At 42.2% G+C, this 15,105-nt stretch overlaps 1 protein-coding gene across 2 annotated transcripts in view; it reads right to left on the reverse strand.

The window, feature by feature from the left end:
• Window positions 1-15,105, reverse strand: part of LOC126199370 (mast/stem cell growth factor receptor kita-like) — a 277,142-nt gene that overhangs the window by 153,162 nt on the left and 108,875 nt on the right. The gene's annotated exons all lie outside the window — the stretch shown is intronic.

A 15,105-nucleotide genomic window follows, 5' to 3' on the forward strand; every position in this document is an offset into this window, starting at 1 on the left:
TAACTGATGCAACTGCTACTTGCAAACATTTACTTCATCAAGAAAGAATTATGGAAATAAAAGAAAACTTAAAAAATAGCCAACAAAGGTGTAATTCACCACAATCTTGCACAGCTGGGCTCCAACAAACTGCCTCAACAATTAATAAACTCAACAGTTGCCCTAACCATATGCCCCATCAGTATCAAAGAACCTGATGTTAGAAAACTGCAGAACATATATAAGTTATCAATGACTGACCTACACAAATGAGGACTCATTCTTCCAGTCAGTCATCATGTTCTGTAGCTACCAATAAGGAGATCCTTCCGGGATGTGGTAAATCTGAATGTATACATTAACAAAAGACAAGGAAATCATAGAAACTTAATATGCATAGCTTAATAACAATGAATTGTCATTATATTAGAGCTATTAATGCTGACAAAAGCTAAATTTAATCACACACTGACCCACATTTGAAATACATCTTCATGACTGGAATGTTCTTACAGTGGACTGAGGAAAACCAGATGAGGTGGAGATGACATTTTACCTACATAGTGTGACAAACTATGCAGCTTACTCTCAATTTGGAAGACAAAACTGGACCTTACTGACACCTTTTCTTCAAAAAGCTACTAATGTACATCTATTACATAGTTTATTATCTGGAAACATTCTTCTCTGGAGGACTCTCTCAACTAGAACCATCAGCTTACATATTGTCAAGTGTGCACGATCCCAACAACAATATCCAGTCCGTCAATTGGTTTTGTTTCCAAGGAATACCATTTTCATTTTGTGATATATGTATTAAATGTTGAGTGTTTGATAGTAAAATGCAGTTCTAAACTCACTGTGGATAAAAGGTAGACATAATGGTATGTGTGCTACTGGGTGCACTCAGAATTTTTGAATGGTTATGAAATTCAGGTGAGCCTTTTAGGAACTTCTTCATTACCAAGACAGCAAAAGCCTAGCTATAACAAGTCCTCAGTTCACCACTGCCAACATAATTCAGTAAGTCATGTCATAGGTCTTCCAGAGCAAGTAAACTTCTCACAGTAAAGCTGACACTCTAGCCTGTCTTGCTCAATGCATTTAGAATGTCAAATTATCAATATGATTTAGGTAAATGAAGAATAGTTCCAATTTTTAAGGAAATAAATTGGTATTCTGAATAAAATTAGCTCTTAATTTTTGATAACTGACATTTCTTTTATAGTTGATCCCTTTGAAACATAACAATTTTTGTAGATAAATGGCTAAAAACATTAAATTATGTTAACAAGTATGAATGAATCATGTAATGAAATTAACAGTTAAAAAAGTGACATCTTTCAGCATGTTAGTGATTAAATGGCACATAGACATCACCCAAAAGCTGTTAGTTAATTAAATAAAATTGTGCTGCACAGAGGTGCCTATGGTTTCAAGGCAAGAAAAGGCTGAGAATCTATTATAAATGTGGTCATGCACAAGGGTCTTACAAATTTCTTGTCACTTCCATTTACATCTAAAAATACATGTTTTTTGTTTCAGTTCCATATTAGGTGCATGCTGCAAAAAGCTTCTGAATGCTCCTCAACTAACAAAAAAAACTTTGAAATAATTCATCTATCAAGCGGACACCATAAGCAAGCAAGGAAGTAACTAAAAGTAACAACATGCACACTGAGGTGATGATAACATGATGACAGACCTCCTTTTTTACTAGCATAGTGCAGCAACTTGACATGACATGGACTCAACAAGTTGTTGAAAGTCCCCTGCAACCTCTAGCCAACCGTAATTGTGGAAGTGTTGTAGGTGCAGGATTTTGTGCACAAACTGATCTCCTGATTATGTCCCCTAAATGTTTGATGGGATTCATGTTGGGCAATCTGGATGTTCAAATTATTTGCTTGAATTGTCCAGAATATTCCTCAAATCAACCATGAGCAATTGTGGCCTGGTGACATGACATATTGTCATCCATAAAAACTCAATTGTGTTTTGGAACATGAAGTCCATGAATGGTTGCAAATGGTCTCCAAGTAGCCAAACATAATCATTTCCATTCAATGATTGGTTCAGTTGGACCAGAGAACCCAGTCCATTCAATGTAAACATCACCCACACCATTATGGACCTACCACTATCTTCCACAGTGCCTTGATAACTTGGGTCCATGGCTTCATGGGGTCTGCGCTACACTCTAACCTCACCATCATCTAACAACAACTGAATTCGGAACTTATCCAACCAGGTCACAATTTGCCAGTCATCTAGGGTCCAACGAATATGGTCACAAGCCCAGGAGAGGCACTGCAGGTGATGTCGTGCTGTTAGCAAAGGTACTCACATCGGTCATCTGCTGCCACAGCCAATTAATGCCAAATTTCGCCACACTGCCCTAATGGATACATTAGTCATACATCCTACATAGATTTCTGCCAATATTTCAAGCAGTGTTCCTTGTTCTGTTAGCACTGACAACTCTACCAAATGGCGCTGCTCTCGATCATTATGTGAAGGCTGTCGGCCACTGCAGTGTCCGTGGTGAGAGGTAATGCCTGAGATTTTGTATTCTTGGCACACTCTGGAGTATGGATCTTGGAATAGTGAATTCTCTGACAGTTTCTGAAATGGATTGTCTCATGTGTCTATGTCCAACTACCATTCTGCATTCAAATTCTGTTAATTCTTCTCGTGTGACAATTAGCATGTCAGAAACCTTTTCACATAAATCACCTGAGTACAAATGACAGCTCCACCAGTGCACTGCCCTTTTATACCTTGTGTACGTAATACTACCACCATTGCACTTAATTTTTTCAGTAACTCTCACTTGATGGTGGCGCTTATGCTACCATATTATAACACACTTAATCAAAGACATTTACAAACATAACATGACTTTAATGCAGTAATAATTCCAACATTAAGATAAAAAAAAATATCTTTAACCTTAACCTTACCATCACCACCCCTCCCCCCTTATTCCTTATTCCACATACTAATCTCACCTAAACCATTTACAGCTGGTGCAGGAATGTGAAAAAGTTAGTCTTAGGGTGAATGTTAAGAAAAAAATATGGCAACCACTCCTATCATTTCATGGCATATAGCAGAATAAACAATAGAGGTAGTGTCTATGTTCAATTATCTCAGTTCCCAGAGCTGATGGTGACTGCAGCCATGAAATCATGAGATGCTTGCTGCTTGGTAGAAGGCGACCTTGACAAGGTTTCAAAGAGTAGAGATATAACTTTAGCAACAAAGAATCATCTTGTAAGGGCTATGGTTTTTCCAGTTGGGATGTATGGATGTGAGACCCAGACCATTAGAAAGGCAGAACGGCAAAGAATATACTCCGTGGAATTGTGGTGTCGGAGGAAACTTCTTAGAGTCCCATGGACTGCAAAGAGAGCGAATAGGTTAATATTAGAGCAAATAAAACCAGAGAGCTCCCTGGAAGGTCTGATACTAAAAAAAAGCTGACCTACTTTGGACACATCATTAGAAGACACGTTTCACTGGAAAAAACACTAATACTGAGGAAGATCGAAGGCACTAGAACAAGAGGACCTAAGAGGATGAGATGTATCAATGGCATTACAAAAGTAGAGATGTATCAATGGCATTACAGAAATAAAGTGTTCCAATGTCGAAAGCTTACGGGACAAAGTGCAGGACACACGAAATTGCTATGCTTTGGTTCATGGGGTCACAGAGAGTCAGAACTGACTAAACAAATAGAGAGAGAGAGAGAGAGAGAGATAGATAGAGAGAGAGATAGAGAAAGAGAGCCTCCTCTCCTCAAACATATCTACCCACTGATCTGCATCCCACTATTATCATCTTTTTACTTATTTTTCTCTTTGATCTCATTGTTTTTCCATGTCAACTTAAGTACATTTTTTCCTTTCATTTTTGACCTACTCTCTGAGCTTTCATTATTTTCCCCCATTTCATCAATTTGGTCTTCTTGTGAGTTTTCCCCACGTATTTTTATGAGTTATAACCGGTATTGTTACATATTTTTAACTGTTTTTCATCTTCCACTATGGATCCTTTCTCTTTCCATCTGTGCAAATACATCAAGTTTCCCCATTCCTAGCCAGAACCCAGTCCCACATACCATTTCTGTGTTATTGTCTAGCTAATGGAATCCCTCCAAATGGTCTGACAACAAGTTACCCATCTTTGGTTGTATCCCTCCTTCCTCAATGACGTCCACCTGTTCAGACCCTCACCAAACTAAACCAGTAAAACCATGTAAATCAGGCTGAAATACCCTTGTAATACCTGCTCTCCAGCTGTAAAATTCTCCTGCTCTGCAATCCTAAATTCTTGCACCCCATCTCACACAGTGAAATGCTTTCCCTCCAGAAACGAGAGCATCATGCACAAAGCCACCTCAATTAATCTCCAACTTGTTCACATTCTACTCCTGCCTTGAACTACCACCATCCGCCACCTCTAAAGAGTATCTAAAACTCACCCACATCCTCTCAAAGACAACAAACCCTGGCTCACAGATATATCACATTAACCACAACCTCAAAAACTTCCTAACACTACTACACACAATCCAGAAACTAAACAGGCACCAAACACAGTCCTGAAACTTTCTTTCAAAAAGCAGCCCCACAGAGGTATCAGTCCTTCCCAAAGACCTTACCTTTTGCCCTACTCCCATATTCAGTCACGCTGGACTGGTTCAAGACCTTATCTCCTTCTTCCAGACCCTATAGTGGAAAAACTGTTTCACCACCAACACTTTCGATCAGACTCAACCTAAGACCAATATTGAACTCAGACTAATTCATTTCACTCCTACATCCAACCCAGATACACCCCCACTGCCCCCCATCACCACTTGTTAAAATTCCAGAATTGCTTAACCTTAAGCCTTTCTTCACATCATTCCTCAAATCCCTCAACATGGCAACTAATCTGACATCCACAGAAAGCACTGCAATACACCACCTACAAAGTCGATCCGATCTTATAATCATACCTGCTGACAAAGTCACCAACACTATGGTTTTGAACCACAGAGATTACCTGGAGGAGGGACACTGCCAGTTAGCAGATCCATACACCAACAAACCCTGTCATAGCAATCTCATATCAGAAATTGAACCGGATCTCCAGCTCCTCTCAAATTCTTAAGTCCATTCCAGAACCTCTACCCTGAGCCTATCTCTCTTCTCACCCCTACCACTCCCTGCACTCCTACTTTCACATGCTTCCTAAAGTCCATAAACCCAACCAGCCAGGACACCCCATTGTGGCCAGTTACTATGCTCCACTGATGGAATCTATGCTTTTGTGGACAAAGACCTTCAGCCTGTTACCTGCAACCTACCCTCCTATATTAAAGACACCAACCATTTCCTCTACAATTGCCAGCCGGGGTGGCCGAGCGGTTCTAGGTGCTACAGTCTGGAACCGCAGGACCGCTACGGTCACAGGTTCGAATCCTGCCTTGGTCATGGATGTGTGTGATGTCCTTAGGTTAGTTAGGTTTAAGTAGTTCTAAGTTCTAGGGGACTGATGACCTTAGAAGTTAAGTCCCATAGTGCTTAGAGCCATTTGCGCCTCTACAATTCCTCTTCCTTTACCACACGGTACTCTGCTTGTCATTTTTGATGCGACCTCCTCTACACTAATATCCCCAATGACTTTGGCCTTGGCACTATTGAACTCTAATTTCCCCCAATGCCCAAGTGACTACAAACTTACAGCTTCCTTCCTGGTTACCATGGCCAACAATATACTCACCCACAATTAATTCTCCTTTGAAGGCATCACATACAGACAAATCTGAGGTACAGCAATGGGCACCCACATGGCACCATTCTATTCACAGTCCATCTAGATGAAGCCTTCCTAACAACCCAGAATCCCAAACTCCTCTCCAGGTTCATAATCATTGATGACATCTTTGTGATCTGGACCAAGGGTGAGGATATCATATCCACATTCCTCCAGAACTTCACCTTCTTCCCCATTCCCTTCATGTGGTTCTCTTCCTCGGTGTTGACCTCCATCTCAAGTACAGATACATGAGTACCTCCATCCTGTCAGCTTCAACAGCTGCCACCCATTCCATACAGCCTAGCCACATGTGGTTATCAAAACTACTGTGAAAAGCAGTTCCTCTCCAAATACACCAAGGGTCTCGCTGAAGCCTTCACAGCCAAAAATTACCCTCCCAACAACTCTCAAGCCTGCTGATCACTTACCATCTCTCACATACCCGCTGTCCAGCCAGAAAGAGGCAATTGCCTCATGACTCAGTGCCATCCAGGACTGGAGCAACTGAATCACATTCTCTGTCCAGGTTTCAGATACCTCTCATCTTACCCTGAAGTCAGGAATATCTTATCCCTATCCTTCCCATTCCTCCTACCATAGTATATTGTGACCCATCCTTGTACATCCCTATTGCACCCCTGCTCTCAATCCCTTGCCTCATGGCTCATATCACTGCAACAGACCTATATGAGAGAACTGTAACATCCCTCCACCAACATCTACTCCAGTCCAGTCACAGGCATCTCCTATCCCATCAAAGGCTGGGTTACCTGTGAAAACAATCATATGATCTACAAACTAAGCTGCAACCACTGTGGTGTTTTCTGCATGGGCATGACAACTAACAAGTTGTCTGTCCACATGAATGGCCACAGCCAAACTGTGCCCAAGAGACAAGTGGACCACCCAGTTGCTGAACATGCTGCCCAATGCAATATACTTCTGTTCAATGACAGCTTCACAACTTGCACCATCTGGATCCTTCCTACCAACAGCAGTGCATTTCTGAACTGTCCAGGTGGGAACTCTTCCTGCGTTATATCCTGTCTTCCCATAATCCTCCAGCTTCAACCCCCGCTAACCCTGTCCTTCACCTACCTACCCCTTCTCTGCTCTCACTCCAGCAATACACAGCCTTCTATTCCTCTAATGCACCCACTAGTCTTTTACGCTTTCTTACTTCTCTCCTATTCTGCTCTCACCTCCCTCCCCCCTCCCCCCCAGCCCAAACTGCCTGACTGCACCGAGCAGCCCAGTTCTGTTCCCACAATGTCCTTGCATGCTGCCACAAGCAGCACTCACCATACCCCACCCATATCCAGCTATTTCATACTCTGCAAGCCACCCAACCGTGTGTGGATGAGGGCACTTTACGTGCCACTGTCATTACCTCCCTTTCCTGTTCCAGTCGCATATGGTTCGCAGGAAGAACGACTGCCGGAAAGCCTCTGTGAACGCTCATATCTCTCTAATTTTACATTTGTGATCTCCTCGGAAGGTATAAGTAGGGGGAAGCAATATATTTGATACCTCGTCCAGAAACGCATCCTCTCGAAACCTGGACAGCAAGGTACACCGCGATGCAGAGTGCCTCTCTTGCAGAGTCTGCCACTTGAGTTTGCTAAACATCTCCGTAACACTATCACGCTTACCAAATAGCCCTGTGACAAAACACGTCGCTCTTCTTTGGATCTTGTCTATCTCCTCTGTCAACCCGACTTGGTACGGATCCCACACTGATGAGCAATACTCAAGTATAGGTTGTACGAGTGTTTTGTAAGCCACCTCCTTTGTTGATAGACTACATTTTCTAAGGACTCTCCCAATGAATCTCAACCTGGCACTCGCCTTACCAACAATTAATTTTATATGATCATTCCACTTCAAATTGTTCCATACGCATACTCCCAAATATTTTACAGAAGTGACTGCTTCCAGTGTTTGTTCTGCTATCACATAATGCCATTATCATCCCAGAGTGTCTGGATATGCTGTTTCGATCCACTTACTGATTTAACGTAAGACCAGAACTTCCTAGGATTTTCTGTCAAGTCGGTACATAGAATTTTACTTTCGAATTCACTGAACGCTTCACGCATAGCCCTCCTTACGCTAACTTTGACATCGTTTAGCTTCTGTTTGTCTGAGAGGTTTTGGCTGTGTTTAAATTTGCAGTGAAGCGCTCTTTGCTTTTGCAGTAGTTTTCTAACTTTGTTGTTGAACCACGGTGGGTTTTTCGTGTCCCTAACAGTTTTACTCGGCACGTACCTGTCTAAAACGAATTTTACGATTGCCATGAACTTTTTCCATAAACACTCAAATTGTCAGTGTCAGAACAGAAATTTTCGTTTTGATCTGTTAGGTAGCTGAAATCTGCCTCCTATTACTCTTGCTAAACAGATAAACCTTCCTCCCTTTTTTTAATAATCCTATTTACTTCCATATTCAGGGATGCTGCAACAGCCTTAAGATCACTGAGTTCCTGTTCTGCGCTTACAGAGTCGAAAAGTTTGGGTCTGTTTGTTATCAGTAGGTCCAAGATGTTATCTCCACGAGTCAGTTCTCCATTTAATTGCTAGAGGTAATTTTCGGATAGTGCACTCAGTACAATGTCACTCGATGCTCTGTCCCTACCACCTGTCCTAAACATCTGAGTGTCCCAGTCTATATCTGGTAAATTGAAATCTCCACCTAAGACTATAACATGCTGAGGAAATTTATGTGAAATGTATTCCAGATTTTCTCTCAGTTGTTCTGCCACTAATGCTGCTGAGTCGGGAGGTCAGTAAAAGAAGCCAATTATTAACCTAGCTCGGTTGTTGAGTATAACCTCCACCCATAATAATTCACAGGAACTATCCACTTCTATTTCACTACAGCATAAACTACTACTAACAGCGACAAACACGCCACCACCAGCTGCATGCAATCTATCCTTTCTAAACACCGTCTGTGTCTTTGTAAAAGTTTCAGTAGAATTTATCTCTGGCTTCAGCCAGCTTTCCGTACCTATAACAATTTCAGCTTCGGCGCTTTTTATCAGCGCTTGAAGTTCCGGTACTTTACCAACACAGCTTTGACAGTTTGCAATTACAATACCAATTGCTGCTTGGTCCCCGGATGTCCTAACTTTGCCCCTCACCTTTTGAGGCTGTTGCCCTTTCTGTACTTGCCCGAGGCCACCTAACCTAAAAAACCGCCAGTCCATGCCACACAACTTCTGCTACCTGTGTAGCCACCTGCTGTGTGTAGTGGACTCCTGACCTATCCAACGGAGCCCGAAAACCCACCACCCTATGGCGCAAGTCGAGGAATCTGCAGCCCACATGGTAGCAGAACCGTCTCAGCCTCTGATTCAGACCCTCCACTCGGCTCTGTACCAAAGGTACGCAGTCAGTCCTGTTGACGATGCTGTAGATGGTGAGCTCTGCTTTCATCCCACTAGCGAGACTGGCAGTCTTCACCAAATCAGATAGCTGCCAGAAGCCAGAGAGGATTTCCCCCGATCCATAGCAACACACATCATTGGTGCCAACATGAGCGACCACCTGCAGATGGGTGCACCCTGTACCCTTCATGGCATCCGGAAGAACCCTTTCCACATCTGCAATGACTCCCCCTGGTATGCACATGGAGTGCACATTGGTTTTCTTCCTCTCCCTTGCAGCCATATCCCTAAGGGGCCCCATTACGCGTATGACATTGGAGCTCCCAACTACCAGTAAGCCAACCCTCTGCGACCACCCGGATCTCGCAGACTGAGGGGCAACCTCTGGAACAGGACAAGCAGCCACATCTGGCCGAAGATCAGTATCAGCTGGAGACAGAGCCTGAAACAGGTTCATCAGACAAACTGGAGAGGCCTTTCGTTCAGCCTTCCGGAATGTCTTTCGCCCCTTGCCACACCTTGAGACGACCTCCCACTCTACCACGGGTGAGGGGTCAGCCTCAATGTGGGCAGTATCCCGGGCAGCCACAGCTGTAGTCCTATCGGGGGATGTGTGGGACGAGCTCTCCATCCCCGACAAACCGCCGTCCAGCCCCCCACAGTTATGCCCATTGGCAATGGCCTCAAGCTGTGTGACCGAAGCCAACACTGCCTGAAGCTGGGAGAGAAGGGACGCCAACTCAGCCCGCATCTGAACACAGCAGTCGCAGTCCCTATCCATGCTAAATACTGTTGTGCAAAGGACATCTGAACTAATCTACAGAGAGCACAAACAATTTGACACAAAATTTAAATGGTTATTAAAATAAAAGACTGCCTAGTAAATGGAGTAATGCTGCTACTTGCGCACTGCTGACACACTGCTCGGCAGCATAAGGCTAACTGTCAGGCTTCAAGTGAGTACATCATTTTCTTGAATCTCATAGTTTTGATTGGAAATCTTTGAGGCTGATGCTGCATCTTCTGGGTGAATCACCATTGAATTTTTGATGGAAGACATTGTTGCAACACCTTTAAGCCAATGCTCTGTTCTATCTTTTAGAATCAACAGTTTAATTTTACAATTTGGTAAACATAGAATAATACTGCCACAAGATAATGATTTTTACAAGTGTACTCAATAACAGATATTAACTGAATATACTGCCAACTGAGAATGAACTGGGAATTTGTCATGTCGAAGTGGAGGACTGTGCATTGTAGGAACTGTACTCTGTGCTCCACAGTATGGGTTTATGTAGCCCTAGGCAGTGAACAAAATCCTAAAATGTCATTCAAGGTGGTTTTGGATGAGAGACGGAGAAAGAATGTAATGGAATATTCGTGAAGTGTGTAGATGACACAGGAGGCAGTGTGAGAGCAAGAGAAAGAAAGAAAACATCAGCAACACCACTGTGTGGTGTATAGTGATGAGTATTGAGTCGGCAAATACCTACTCATACATGCTTTGATCATGGCACTATTGTAGATTTATTATGCTGCTTGTTTCATTTTTGGCTATTACACACTGAGAAAAAAATAACTTTAAAAACCCAACATTGATATGACATCCATAAGAGGACTAACAGAGGATATTGAACACATACAGAGAAGAGCAGCATGAATGGTCACAGGTTTGTTTAATCCATGGGAAAATGTCACATAGATACTGAAGGGACTGAACTGGCAGACTCTTGAAGACAGGCATAAACTATCTTGAGAAAGTTTATTAACAAACTTTCAAGAACTGGCTTTGAATGATTACACTACAGATATACTATAACCCCCTATATATTGCTCACATAGGGATCCTAACGATAAGATTAGAATAATTACTGTATTCACAAAGGCATTCAAACAATCATTTTTCCTGTGCTCCATACATGAATGGAACAGGAAGAATAATAACTGGTACAATGGGACGTACACTCTGCCATGTACCTCACGGTAGTTTGCAGAGTGTAGATGTAGATATAGAAGAGTTGTTTCTTAGTATGTGCTTTGTTCTTTTGGTTGATAGTATTTTGGTGGAGCCCTCGCAGAGGCCTTGCACAGCCCCAGGGCTCCACAAAGTGTGCTGTTAATATTGCTGTTCTATAGCATTACAAAAACAGATGGTACTATTGTTGAACCAACTTACAGCTTAAAGTACAACTGTCAATAAGAATTACTGAAATAATGCATCTAGAGGAATCCTTCCTAACTACCTAGGCCCCAAACATCTCATCTGGCTCAGACTCATTGACGACATCTTCGTGGTTTGGACTGAGGGGAGGACACCCTATCCATATTCCTCAAGAACCTCAACACATTCTCCCCCATTCGCTTCCCATGGTCCTCCTAAACCCAACCAGACACCTTCCTTGATGTTAACCCATACCTTAAAGATGGCCACATCAGTACCTCCATCCTTCTCATACCTACTAAACACCAACAATACCTCCACTTTGCAACTGCCACCCATTCCATACCAAGAAGTCCCTTCCATACAGCCAGATCATCACATCTGTAGTGATGAATAGTCCCTCTCAAAATATACCAAGGATCTCACTGAGGCTTCACAGACCATAATTATTCTCCTAACATTTACAGGAACAGATCTGCTGTGCCTTATCTCACCAGTCTCCCATACCCCATCTAAAACCCACTGTCTGGCCACAGAGGAGCATTCCCCTAGTGATTCAGTACTTCCCACGACTGGAGCAACTGAAACACATTCTCCACCAGGGATTAACTACCTCTTCTAGTCCCCTGAAATGAGGAATGTCTGCCCACTATCCTCCCCATCCCTCCTCTTTAATGGTATTTTGCCACCCACCAAACCTACCCAATACCCTTGTCCGTCCCTACACAACCCCTGTTCTCAAACCCTTGCCTCATGGCTCATATCCCTGTAATAGACCTAGATGCAAGACCTGTCCCATACATCCTCCCACCACCACCTACTAAGTCCAGCTGCAAGCATCACCCATCCCATCAAAAGCAGTGTTACCTATAAAACCAGTCCTGTGATCTACTAGCTAAGCTGCAATCATTGTGCTTTGTTCTACATGGGCATGACATACAACAAGCTGTCTGTCCACATGAATGGCCACAACAAACTGTGGTCAAGAAACAGCTGGACGATCCTGTTGCTAAGTACGCTGCCCAGCACAACATTCTTCATTTTAATGACTGCTTCACTGACTGTGCCATCTGGATCCTTCCTACCAAGAACAGCTTTTCTGAACTGCACAGATGGGAACTCTCCCTGTGATAGATCCCATGTTCCCATAACTCTGCTGGCCTCGGCCTTCATCAGTCATTGTCCTTCATCCACCTATTCTCTTCCCTGTTCCCATTCCACAGTTTTATATTCCACAAGTGTATCCACAGTCTTCTTGCTTCCCTCCTTTTCTGCCCCCCCACCATCCGACCTCCCAACTGCACCCAGCTGCCCTGCAGTCTTTCCACTTCATGCCTGCATGTTCCCTCTAACAGCACTTTACTGATCCTCACCTGTATCTACCTCTCCCTCCCTGTCCCCACCTCATCTAGCCCCACCACCCAGATTGCTTCTCCCATTGTCTGCAGTTGCTCACAGTCTGGCCTCGACAGCCACAGACACTGGTCATGTGTGTGTAAGCTGCACCAATGTTGTGTATGTTGTCTATTCTGGAAGAAGGCCTTCTGGCCAAAAGCTTATGTGTTTAGTAGTCTATTTGTTGTGCCTTTTTGTGACTCAACATCTCTGCTGTAGCAATCTGTCATTTTAATAATATTATCATTAAAAGGAACAATTTTACTCCCACAACATTGGCACCATCAACATCTTATTCTAACTAAAAGCAGTTTCAGCCAGTTCACCATTCATCTATAGATCTTTACATACTTGGAATGTCTCTAGCATAGCAATATTATCATAATGCCGACCATCAGCAAATGATTTTTGTTGATACATCAAATAGTGATTTTCAGTACCAGCATTATCATCTTATCCAGTCTTGGTTCAATTGGCAACTTAGCAAGGATATGGCTCAGTGGAAAAGGTTCATCATCATTCCATTAAGCACTTTATTTCTCTAGGTAGTCTTCAGTGACATACTGTACTGAACAGTATGTATTCATACAGATGGGAAATGAGGGTTGCTATACTTTCAGATACCCACTTTCAAAGTCACCCAAACATTATAATGACTCCATGCTGAGGTACTAATTTTATCTTTTTGTTCAAAATCATTGATATCTTTAGCTGATTATACTAACTTGTGTGGAAACTACGATGCTAAACACGCAAGGCAGTGACAGTTGATACAAGCAAATAATACTTCAGAACTAAAATAGTATTCCAAAACCAAAAGTTAGTTAGTTTGTGATAATAATATGAAAAAGACTGTCAAAATAAAGCTTTCGTCCATTAAGGCGTACATCAACAATGTACGACAGCACACACACACACACACACACACACACACACACACACACACACAAACAACTCACACACTCATGACTGCAGTCTCAGGCAACTGAAACAACACTGCCACAGTTAGTTGTGAGAGTCTTTTTGTTGTGCCTATCTGCGACTCAGCATCTCTGCTATATGGCGAGTAGCAACTTTCCTTTTCATAATATTGTTACATTCCATCCTGGATTTTCCACTGTTTGATTAAAGTTATTTGGATTGTATTTTTTCATGTTCTGTGGATCATTTTGCATGGTAAATTGCAATGATATGGAAAAAGTCAGTTTACATTCATACTGCAAATTAATTTGTAAATAAGGCTACATGCTGAAACTTTATAATTTTTTTAAACATACAGACATGAGTTAGTAATTCCTACCCATCACCTTTTGCACTATACTACAATAGAAATTCTTCCACAGAATAGCAGCAGTTGTCAAGGAGAAACTTTTCCACGTTATTTTCACATTTTACTCCAGTCTCTCAGACATTTTATATCCCCAGGTAAGTGATCAAAAATTTTAGTTCCATCATTTTGCACCACTTTTGCGTTAAATACAGTCTTACTATGGAGAAATGAATGTCATTTTTCCTTTTGGTATTGTAATTACGTACATCATTCTTACTTTTGAACTGCAGTGGATTATTTGTGACAAATTTCATGAGGGGATAAATATACTGTGAAGCAGGTAGACAGAATGCCCAACTCCTTAAACAGCTGTCTACAAGATGATCATGCCTGAGCACCATGTATTATTCTTACAGCATGTTTTTGAGCTATGAAGACTTTCTTTCTTAAAGATGAGTTATCCTAAAACATTATTCTATATGGCATTATGGAATGAAAAGCTGACAGTTTATGTGGCATGACTTGATAGTGCATGTCTCATAACTTAACAATGGCAGTCAGCTACTGGATCTGAAAACTGTATTGCAACACAAGTAACCGATGGTTTCCAAGTGCAGCAGGTGTCAGCTGCCAGGTTTGTCCTCCATGTTACAGCAAAACAGTAACAAATTGCCTCAAGTTAAAGCAATACTGTAACAAGTTTTCCTCAATGTTACAGCCAAAAAAGTTATCCCTATTTGAAATTTACTGGTGCATTAAAAATGTCTGCTGGTCTGGGACTCGAATATGGGACCTATGCCTTCTGTAGGCAACTGATTTACTGACAGGTATCCAAGCATGATTCATTACTTGCACTCACAGCTTACTTCTACCAGTGCCTCACCTACTTTCCAAATATTCTCTTGCATGCCTTATGGGACTAGCACTCCTTGGAGAAATAATGTTTTTGGAGATGTGGCTTAGCCATAACCTGCAGTATTGTTTCCAGAATTAATTTTCTTTCTGCAGTTGACTATGCACTGATTTGAAACATCCTGAGCAATTAAACCTATGTGCAGGACTGGTAGTCGAACCTGGATTCTCTGCCTTTCACTGGCA

This window comes from Schistocerca nitens, chromosome 8 (assembly GCF_023898315.1).
Source record: "Schistocerca nitens isolate TAMUIC-IGC-003100 chromosome 8, iqSchNite1.1, whole genome shotgun sequence".
In the NCBI taxonomy this organism is placed as follows: Eukaryota; Metazoa; Arthropoda; class Insecta; order Orthoptera; family Acrididae; genus Schistocerca; species Schistocerca nitens.